A 12,205-nucleotide genomic window follows, 5' to 3' on the forward strand; every position below is an offset into this window, starting at 1 on the left:
CCTGGCACAGAGAAGCACCTGATAAGTATTAGCCATCATCACTACCTAAGTGTGAAGGCAAGTAACAGGCAACAAACAAATATCTGTGTATCAGTGCACAGTTCATTCATGTATCAGATCTAATTTTTGTGTGTGTGTTTATTTATTTTTGAGAGAGAGAGAGGGATAGAGCGCAAGTTGGGGAGGGGCAGAGAGAGAGGGAGACACAGAATCTGAAGCAGGCTCCAGGCTCCCAGCTTTTAGCACAGAATCTGATGCAGGGCTCAAACTCACGAACTACGAGATCATGACCTGAGCTGAAGTCACACGCTTAACTGACTGAGCCATGCAGGCACCCCTAGGTTTTAAGCTCCATTCTCCCATGGTTAAGTTACACTGTAAGGAAGTTACATGCATTTGAAGACTGCATTAAATGAAGAACAGCAGTGAATTAGTAGTGTTTTTGTCAATTAGTGTGAGTTATAAAACTTAACAAACTACCATCACTGCAAAACTGTAATCTGGTTCAATCAAAAACAGTACAGGACTTTATTATTATTATTATTATTATTATTATTATTATTATATTCCTCAGAAGAAAGAGCAAATGTTTTATCAATCATCACAAAAATTTCATGACAGTCTGTAAATGTTAATGTGTGTGTGTTAGGGATGTGTTCGTGTCCTTGCATTCTCCTTACTAACAGACCTGGGGAACTAAAGGGAAAGATGCTTCAGCCATTTCCACAGTGAGTGTTAATGAATTGCAGGAGCAAATTCGGTGGAGGGGAAGAACTAAGAATTGGAAGGTAGAAGAACTAGAGTTTTGTCCTAGCCCAGCCACTTATGACCTTAGGCAAGTGATTCACCTTTCTGAGCCCTAACTTCCTCCTCTGTAAAATGATGGGCCAGGCATAATGCTTCTATGTTCCTCCCAGTTCTAATGCTAGGCTTCTAAAGTCCTCACAAAGAACACGTAGAACACTGTTCAATCCAGTTCTGCTTCCTTAGAGTTGAGTGAATTTAGCTGAATTGCAATTTATATTACATAACATTATAAAGATATAAAATATATTGCTCTAAAACTACATTATAGAATTTTCTTTCTTGGAGCTCCAGGGAAATAAGATTAACAATACTAAGGCTTCTCTCATGTTTTTGTGTACCCCAGGATTGTTTGAAGATTATGATTAAAGATCATTTAGAGAATTAAAATGTCCCATCTTAATGATTGGACCGTGAAACTCTAGGGCAGGGTTTCTCAACCTCAGCACTATTGGCATTTTGCTAGGTCTTTGTTCTGGAAGCTGTCCTATGCATTGTTTAATGTTTAGCAGCATTCCTGGTCTCTACCCACTAGAGCACCGGCACCCCATACCCTGCATTGTGATAATTAAAAATGTCTCTAAAACAGTATGGAGGTTCCTCAAAAATTAAAAATAGAACTACCTTATGACTCAGCAATTGCACTACTAGGTATTTATCCAAAGGATACAAAAATGCTGATTCAAAGGGCACATACACCCCAATGTTTATAGCAGCTCTGTCAACAATAGCCAAATTATGGAAAGAACCCAAATGTCCATCGACTGATGAATGCATGAAGAGGATGTGGTATATGTATACAATGGAATAGTAGTCAGTGATTAAAAAGAATGAAATCTTGTCATTTGCAACAACACAGATGGAACTAGAGTATTATGATCCCAGTCTTTTTTTTTTTAATGTTTACTTATTTTTGAGAGAGAGAGAGATAGAGCATGAACGGGGTGGGTCAGAGAGAGAGGGAGACACAGAATCTGAAACAGGCTCCAGGCCCTGAGCTGTCAGCACAGAGCCCAACGTGGGGCTCGAACCCACAAACTGCGAGATCGTGACCTGAGCCGAAGTCGGACGCCCAGCCGACTGAGCCACCCAGGCGCCCCTGGAACTAGAGTATTATGTTAAGTGAATGAATCCATCAGAGAAAGACAAATATCGCATGATTTGACTCATATGTGGAATTTAAGAAACAAACCAGATGAACATAGGGGAAGAGAAGGAAAAATAAGAAAAAAAGAAAAGAGAGGGAGGCAAACCATAAGAGACTCTTAAACACTGAGAACAAACTGAGGGTTGCTGAAGGAGGGGGTGGTTGGAGGGACAGGTTAAATGGCTGAAAGGCATTAAGGATGGCATCCCATCATTGCTGGGATGAACACTAGGTGTTATATGTAAGTAATGAGTCACTTGGCTCTACTCTGGAAACCAGTTCTACACTGTATGTTAACTAACTTCAATTTAAGTTAAATAAATAAATGAATAAGTAAGTAAATAACATCTCCCTATGTTTCCCAATGTCTCCTGGGGATGAAGCCCACCCCCACATTGAGGATCATGGCGCAGACAGGAAGCCAACAGCCTACCACATGCTGTATCTGTTTTCTATCCTTTCTGTCCATTTTCTTACTTTCTTTCTCCATTCATCTTTCTTTCATTTTCTCTATTTGATTTCTTTTTTCTCCTCCTTTTTTTCTTCTCCTTTCTCTTTTCTGTCTCCAATACGTGTGATTTAGTTTTGCAATTATCTAAACCACTGGCCCCGGGCAAGTCAGAGAAAACTGACTCTGGGCCTTGATGAGCACCCTTTAGCTGTCAGGCTAAAGGGACAGTCCTGAAGTCAAAGTTAGACTCAAATCCTGTTTCTGTCATTTACCCGTTTTATGACAATTTGGGAAAGTTGCTTAATCTCTTTGGGCTTTAGTTTCCTCATCTGAAAAACTAGAGAAATAATGCCTTTCTCAAGGGCCTTGGGAAGATTAAGTTAGCTCAAATACTTAAATGTGTTTAGCTTAAGGCATGGGACAGTGTGAGGTTTCAATAGATGGCAGCTATTATTTCGTAATATTAGGTTACCAGAAAGAAGGGAGCTATACTTTGATCACAGTGAAGAGATTTTAAGAGTAGAATGGCTCATAAGAGAAACTAAAACATTATTGTCAGTCCTCAAGTATATAGTATCTAATCAGTCTGAAGAAAATAAACATAAAAGGGCAAAGTTAATGATGGTGCTCCTTTGAATCTTTCAGCCCAGTTAAATCCACAAATTGCTAATTTAATTTGTCTGTAATGTGACCATTTCACATAGGAAAACCTGCATTTATTCTCAAATGTAAGCTGGTGTTACTAGAATTTATTAATAATCATTCCAAAAGCAATGGCTCCCTTCCTCTGTTGAAGAAAAAAAAAATTAAACACTGGCTGGAAACAATAACTGAACTCACCAAATGATGTTCAGAGAAAATTTTTGAAACACCCTGGTTTCAAAATGCTAGAGCTGCTATGCTCCTACCCTTCAGATCTAATATGGCTTGGAAGGCCTTAGACCGGTCTCTATAGCCAAAGTCAGTTTTTAATTGGAATCACTTGGGTAAAAAAGGCTACTTTTCATTATCATCATGTTCTCTAAAATTGTGTTTCCCAGTTTCTGGGACTGTTCTCATGACTAGATCTGAAATGAAAAGTATTTGCAAAAATACCATCAAGCTCACTGATTCAAAAAGAAAAAAAAAAAAAAAGCCATTTCCCCCAAGATACCAGGTTAAGAATAAACAGTGGTCAGACTTGCATTACAGATTCGTGAAAATCAGAAGGGTTTCTGCCAGATAAAGCCGTAAGTCCTAAAACATTTTTTTTTTTTTTTTTTTTTTTTAGCATCTCCAAGTATCTGATTAACCACTGCCTAATCCAGATCTCTCCATGAGCTGTCATTCAACATGCCAGCACACTCAGTCACAGAATCTCACTCCTGGATTCTGAGACCCAAAGAGATAAAAAGACCAGCCAAAGCCAGATAATATATTGGTGTGCAGACCAAGACTTGCCTCCTTATGGGTACACATTCTAATGCTCTTTGTTTTCTAAGGGCCAAGGGCCAAAAGCTATGAGGGTGATAGCCTAAAGATAGGCTTCCACTGGTAAGTGCATAAATCAAGACCTGGGAACACTCAGGATGAAACTTTATAGGCCAAAATCACCACTGGCAGAATATGGAAGTTTCTCCTATTAAAAAATGGAAGAGTCTGGGTCTTAGCACCTGATAGGGAACAAATAGACCCTCCCTCCCCCCCTCCCTCACTCACACAGACACACACACACACACACACTTCACTTATTAATCACTAATTGTGATTTTTAGTGAAAATAAAACAAGGGGTGCCTGGGTGACTCAATCGGTTAGGCGTCCAACTTTGGCTCAGGTCATGATCTTGAAGTTTGTGGGTTCAAGCCCTGCGTTGGGCTCTATGCTGACAGCTCAGAGTCTGGAGCCTGCTTTAGATTCTGTGTCTCCCTCTCTCTGCCCCTCCCCTGTTCATGCTCTGTCTCTGAAAAATGAATAAACCTTAAAAAAAATTTTTTTAAAGAATTAACATTAAAAAATTAAAAATAAAATAAAATAAAATAAAATAAAATAAAATAAAATAAAACAAAACAAAAGTCTGGGGTGCCTGGGTGGCTCAGTCGGTTGAGCACCTGACTTTGGCTCAGATCATTATCTCATGGTTCTTGAGTTTGAGCTCCATATTGGGCTCTGTGCTGACAGCGCAGAGTCTGGAGCCTGCTTCCGATTCTGTGTCTCCCTCTCTCTGCCCACCCCCAAATCATGCTCTGTCTCTCTCTCTCTCAAAAATAAATAAATGTTTAAAAAAATGTAAATAAATAAATAAAACAAGACTCCTAAACAAAAGAAAAAAAAGTAAAATTTGTCAAAAACGGACATCTAAATACTAGGTAGAATGTGATAAGTTACTTAGAAACTTTAACTTAGAAACAAAATACCAATTAATGTATATAGTTTCATAGTTGAGATAAAAAATCCTCATCCATCCCATTTCATTTTCTTTACTAATTCTAAGCAAGTTCCTTCTCTGATTTATCTTTAGATCTACGTAATGCATTACAAAGAAAATAGGTACTTAAGACATATTTGTTGAAAGAATTAGCCCCAGAAAAGCATCATATGACTCCAGAAACTGCAAATATGACCTAACTCTAGTCCCCATTTCAATTCCCTGGAAGCTTTCCAGTAGTTTTCACGCTGAAAAGTCCATCTTTCATGTACTGACCAAAATTCTAAAGGAAATCAGTGAGAGAAAAGGGATTAAAAACTGCCCATTCTTAGTTAGGCCTTAAAATATTTTTTTTGCATTTTGTTTAGGTTGTTAACAGTGGAGTTAATAAAAATAATTAACCATACAGCAGGAAAAGAACATACTTCATAATTTCTTTGTAAATAATAGTGAAAGTTTTGTGAAGAATCTTCACATTTCCCTACAGTTAGGAGAAATTTTGGAAAGGATTATTTTTCTATGTGTCACGTGTTTATTAAATCACCTAAAGATTTTTTTGTTGTTATTGCTGTTTTTAAATTATTTATTCTTTTAATATACATTTCCATGAGTTAAGATGACTCAGTGTAACTATAATATGGAGAGCAAATGATTTGTTTATACAAACGAACCCAGAAGTAAAAAGTTACTGTACATTGTTTAGAGCAACAAAGCTATAATAGTTTAAAGATTTTTGAAAATTGCTCAAAGGGAGTCTGGCTTGGAGTGTGATCATTGGATAAATCTTCCACAAAGGGCTTATTTCTTTTAGGGATCAAACAAATGTTTCTAAAAAGTGATTGCAAATGAAAGCCTAAAAGGCCCTTCATCCATACTCTAAATAAATAAATTTCTTTTTTTTCATTCTATCAAGCCACCCACAGAAACTCTATTAAATATGAGGAAAAAGTGATAATGACGGGAGCAAAACAGAGACTGACAGACCAATAAGGCTATTGAGTATCATTACTGTGATGTTATTTCTACTAATAGAAATCAGATAACATATGCAGTACATGGAAACATGGGCTCAGTAAATGTGTACAATTCCCCAATCAGATAATACTTATACAGATGCAGAAATAATGGGATCTTCCACATATATCTCTCAATGCCAGTCCTTTACAATTATTAATCTGCTAAACTTGAAACACAGTATCAAGCTGAGCACATGGAGTAGAATCACAAGACTGTGGCCTTGTAATGGACCTCCCGCCCAGTGCTATACAGGCAGACCTCCTGCCCAGCACTACCCTATCCCTGACAGAGGTCATCCAGGCTCTGTCCAAATCCTGCAGGGACTGTCAGTTCAACACAATCAAAGCTGCTTTGTCAAGTACTTCCAATTTTTAGAATTTTTTTTTTTTTTTTTTTTTTTTTTTTTTTTACTCACGCTGAGTTAAATCAGCCTCCTGGAGTAACATCTCTCTGCTGATCTTTGTCTTTGTATCATTAGAGGAAGAGAATTATTTCACCTAAAATGCTCTGAGCACATTTGGGCCAGCCACTTTGCTATATGCTGGCTGTATAGCAGTGAACAAGACAAATACCAACTTTCTCCTTTCCCCTCTGTCTACCCCCTCTTCCTCAAGACCAATCCCAAATACTGGAATATAAAGTTCGCATCCTTATGTTTTCTCTGTTCTAAGAGGACTGCCCCAGTTTGCTCAACTCCTTGTCCTATGACCTAGCTTCCAGGACTTTTTAGAATCTGATTGCTTTCTTTTAGAGACCTTTTGATTGACCAGTGCCAATCTCAAAGCCAGGCACTTGAGTTGAATCCAGTGCCTGAAATGCAGTTTGACCAGGATATAGGGCTGTGTGATTGCAACTTCTCCAGAACTGAACATGTGAACTTTACTAATGCAACCTGGGAGCACTCACTATCTGTGTTTATCAGTCTCAATAAGTTGTTGGATAGAATTCTGATGTGATTATTGTGCTCTGGAAACCATAAGGACCCTGAGCAGTGGAAAACTATGGCAATTTTCTTACCTTCCTCTGTCAGTTTCCGATTTTCCACTTTAGACTTACATTTTTGCCACTTTTACGTTCGTTAAAATTATAGATTTGGGGATTAGCTCCATATTATTAGCCTGTCAAAATATTTTTTATTCCTTATCCTGTAGTCAAATGTATTGACTATTCTCCACTATGTTTAGCACCTGAAAAATAACAAACATGTCTTCTATTTCTTCTTCCAATGCACCAATATATTTTTTTCAAATATTAGAATAAGATTAAGGACAAAGTCTCATTGAAACGGCTGCCTCAAATGATTTCAATTAACCAATCAACCACTTTGGAAAGAATTATTCAAACAGCTATAAATCTGTGATGGTAACAGTAGATAGAACATACCAAGTGGTTTCCTTATTCTGGAAGCTGTGATAAATATTTTATACGTATTATCTCATTTAATCATCATGACCACCTCCAGGCAATGGTTATTGCTATGTACATGTTTCATATAATTAATAAGTCTCACATACAGAAGTATGTTTCAAATGTTTCATATAAGGAAATTGAGACTGAGGGAGGTTAAGTAATTTTCCTACTACCCAAGAGAGTAAGGGGCAGATCTGGAATTCACACACATCTGTCCACTCCGAACCTCATGTCCTTAGTCAAAAGACAAACTGCTTTCAAATACCATGGCATCGCTCAACTCAGGAGCTAATGAGAAATTTTTGAAATGTCTATGTGAGCTCCAGATACCTTATGTCCCTGATACTCTAGTAAACCTATAACCAAAGGAAATGGGAACACATGGATTGATCTGTTCTTCCTGAATCTATCTTGGTTCTTAGGAATTTTCCTTTTTCCCTTCCAGAGTACATGACTAACCACTCTGACAACCCAAACTATCATTTCTCTGGGCACACATAGTATGAGTCTCCACCTGTGGTTTCTGGTTCCCACCCTTTCCCCTCTTTCTGAAAAATTAAGTGCTTTCCAGCCTCTGCTATTAGGCATTGCTTCCCTTTTGCATATTTTATCAAAGGTTAGTGACCATAATTTCAAGATCAAAACCACAAACTCTTTTTGTACATTAGGATGTAATTCCTCTAGACTTAGATGCTTGACCTCTTTCAAAGTGCCTGTTAGGTACTATTAAAATTATATCCTCTTCCCTAGAGCTGTATTCTTATCCTTTCTTTGCTTTCTCTCTTCTCAGATGATATTCCTAAAAACTGTGTGTGAGTGTATATGTGTGTAATTAGTATTTATCAAAAGATCTGGGTCAATTCTCTTAACTCTCTAACTCTTAACTCTCTATCTCCACAGATAGTTCCAGAGAGTTGAGATTTTGCTGTAATGTGTTAAAAAAGGAACAATTTCGGAGCACATGGGTGGTTTAGTTGGTTAAGCGCCCCACTCTTGATTTCAATTCAGGTCATGATCTCGCAGTTCATGAATTCGAGCCCTGCATTGGGCTCTTCGCTGACATCACAGAGCCTGCCTGGGATTCTCTCTCTCCCTTCCCCCCCACTCACACTCTATCTCTCAAAATAAATAAATGAATAAACTTAAAGAAAAGGATCACTTTCATTTTAAACTTTTCATTAATTACTATTAGATGCTTTCATAAATCTCATAAAGTCCATTTCTAAAGAAGAAATTTGAATATCACCCTATAAATTTGTCTCATTTCATAGATAAGAAAACTGAGATCTGGAAAGGTCAAAGGACATGCCCAAGGTGACATGGTAAGTGGAAGAAGCATCTTATGTTAAGGAAATAAAAAGTCGTAAAATGAATATGATTTTCTATTTTTATCAAAATGCATAAATGTGAATTTTAGGAAGTAGTTCCACGGTAATGTTAATTTCTCCCAAATGTCCCTTGTACTTAAGAGACATTTCAGCCCTGATGTTATACATTGTATGTGTTTATTCATGCTTTAAAGGTTATATTTCTGCTCTACATCTTTCCACGTCTTTATTTGCAAATTTTTACTCACAGATATGTATTGGTCTATTGGTTGCATTTTGAAACCAAATTGTTTAGTGTTCTCACCCTTTGAGATTGCTCCTTCTTAAAGCAATAATATGAAAAATGTCCACAATGATGGAAATACCTGTCCTCCTGCATTAGTCACGCCAGTGAAAGCGCGCACCTTTCACATTTTGTATATGAAATATCCATTGGTATTGGGAACAACTGTGCTGTGTCTATTTGCATCATTTACTCCAACCCCCAACCCCCCCCCACCCCGCTCCCCACCTTCCATTTCTTAACCTCTTTATCTCCAGGAGATAGACATTTGAAAACTGTCCCCTCAGCAACTTCATACCCCCACAATTATACAGAAAAACCAAAGAAACTCAGAACATCTAAAATATGTGATGAATTTACTACTATTCCTCAAAAGTCCACGAGAAAGTAGGAGTTTCCACAGCCACAGTTATTTCCATCCTTACAAGTGATTTCAACTAAATATCGCTTTACAAATTCATAAGAGCACCGCTGACTTACTATTATGATTAAAATAAGAAATGCTATTTCCTTTCCAACGCTTACCTCAGTCTGTATGATCATCAAAAGTCAATCTACAGATAAGTTCATCCTCATTTAATTTTTTAAAACACTTATGGAAGAATTAGCTCCTCCGATTTTGTTTCCTCATACTCAGATCATGGAAACCTATGTGGTATCCAAGTCCTATAAACCAAAGGCAGATGCTTGAATTGTGTTTTCACACATTTGACAGTAATTTTTCCAAATCAATGTTAAAATACATGATCAAGGTCACCTGGGTGGCTCAGTCGGCTAAGCGTCTGACTTCAGCTCAGGTCATGATCTCATGGTTTGTGAGTTTGAGCCCCAAGTGGGGCTCTGTGCTGACAGCTCAGAGCCTGGAGCCTGCTTCAGATTCTGTGTCTCCCTATCTCTCTGCCCCTTCTTCACTCACCTTCTGACTCTCTCCCTCTCAATATATATATATATATATATATATATATATATACATATATATATATATATATACATATATATATATATATATATATATATATACACACACACACACACACAATCAAGATTCTTGAAAGAATATGATCATGAAAAAACTTCAAGATAGAAACATGTTAGAAAAATAGAGTCAGACTGTCACCAATGAACAGTGCAACTGTCATGTCTTATTAATCCACTCGGTGGACAATAATGGTTCTGATGGGTAATAAGTGGGGGTAGAATCTGGTATGTCAGAGTAAGTCAATGCTCCCTTTTCTCTTCCTTTGCTTCTTTGTAAATCCAGGACAAGAATAACTGCAAAAACTTAATCCAAAAATAAAGTCTTCTTAATTTCAGCAGGAAGATTGGAAGGAAGGAAGACAGCATCATGGTGCTGTTAGGAAAGTGCTGAGGACATAGTTGAAGACCTGAATTGGGATTCCCACCTCCGCTTTCCAACAGGGAGCTTATGCAAGGCCCCACCACCTAGAATGAGAAGGGTCAGCGTCTTGACTTGAAACAATAATCCTAATTCTACGTCTTTGCTTTTTCCATTTTATTATTTTTTGTGTTTGTGGAAGATAAAAATAAAGGAAACCCAGGCAGCCCATGTAATGTGTAAAAGAAAAAGTAGGCCATCAGGCAGCTGCAAAGGGAGATAGTTTATGAACCTTAAACTGTAGGTGCCAAGGTGAGGAATAAGGGAACGAAGGAAGTCTATGAAAATTAGATAATACATAATTATGTTTTTAGAAAAAAAGAAAATATGAGAGTACTAATAGTTGATCTTGATTTAATATAATGATGTTTTTAGGTAACAACATTAAAAAAAAAAAAGTTTTAAACCTACTCCGAAAACCGCCAGCAGAGGGCTCTATCCTAGGTGCATTAGCTTTCCCTTAGCGCCTCCTACATTTATGGATAATACTCCCTCCGTTTGAGGCTGAGAAGAGGAGGGCGTTATTAACTGTCCTTTCCGCTGTTATAAACGGAAATAAATATAAGTGAAAGGGTAAAATACGAATATAGCTATTTTGGATGTCTCCAGCAAGCTTTTTACCTAAGCGAGCGTGTGTGCGCCCTGAAAAAGAAATATAGGCATAAGGCAAGACGAAATGAAAAGTGAAATGATGAAAATGCATATTTTACTCGTTTATCTCCCATTGCAAAACAGAGTGTTTTGCTTTTACGTTTGCTTTGTTTTGCATTTATTAAAAGGAGATCTTTTCCTACACCATGTGACTGGAAGTTAAAGCGAAATGCGACAGGAGCAAGAAAAGCAGGCTCAAGTAAGGAAAATTGTCTCAGCAGTGATCGAGCTTTCAGTTGTACAGTTTTTGAGACGTTTGAACTTTTTAGATCCTGAACCAGTGGTTTCAAAAATTAGTAGATATATTAAGAGTTGAACTTTAAAAATGCTTTAAGCGATAACAGGTTTTCAAGAATGGAAAGAAATCGCTAAAAAAGAAATCGAGCGGCCGCGCAGGATTTGCTTGTATAAAATCCCGACAGAGGGCGCTGTTGCCCGTTCGATGACCTACGGAAGACTCCGAAGGAAAAATTTCCCTTGCAATTTCTAGGATTTTTTGAATAATGCCCATGTTGAAAAATTGACTCGGGTTTTAATTATCGTTATGTGCTTCTTTGCGTATCCCTTTAAATTTATGCTTCATTATTTATTATTTATTAAATTTATGCTTCATTCTTAATAAACCAGATTTGGGTTTTTTCAGTTTTCCTAAAGAATTTATATAAATTTTAACCAAATATTTAAAGATGTTCCTAATCTTAAAAATACCTAATATTAGCATAAAATAAAATTACATATGCAAATGTTGAAATTAGACATATATAAGGCTATGCAATACACTAACATATATTTTTAGTAGTTTTGCATATAAAGTATCTTTCTTGGGTTTTTGTTTTGTTTTGTTTTAAGCTATAGAGTTTATTTACTTTAGACTAACCAATGACATACCAAAAAAATATTTAAAAGGTTTTAGAGGAAAAAATTAAGATTTTTTTCAAATGCTTTCTATTTGGGTTGAAATGATCTTTAGACTTAAATAGATAATGGAGTTATTGACTTGAAGGAAGAAGACAATTATTCTCATTAATAAATTTGTGTCTAAAGCACCTGAATTTCCAAGTCTATAATATTTGTCTTGCAAAATATTGATCTGGGACTGATTTTAGTTATGGAAAGGGTGGGAAGGAATGGTCAAACCTGTTTCAAGTCCTACCACACAATAAAATTAGAAAGAATGCCTTCCCATGTCCAAACCAGCTCTGGGGGCAAAGAAGAAAATCTTGGCTCATGCTCCCAGCGGGAAATCGGTATAGATTTTGTAGGGTTTAAGGTGTTAATATTTAAAGTAGAGGAAAAGAAGAAGGAAGGAGGG

This window comes from Leopardus geoffroyi, chromosome B2, assembly GCF_018350155.1.
Source record: "Leopardus geoffroyi isolate Oge1 chromosome B2, O.geoffroyi_Oge1_pat1.0, whole genome shotgun sequence".
NCBI lineage: Eukaryota > Metazoa > Chordata > Mammalia > Carnivora > Felidae > Leopardus > Leopardus geoffroyi.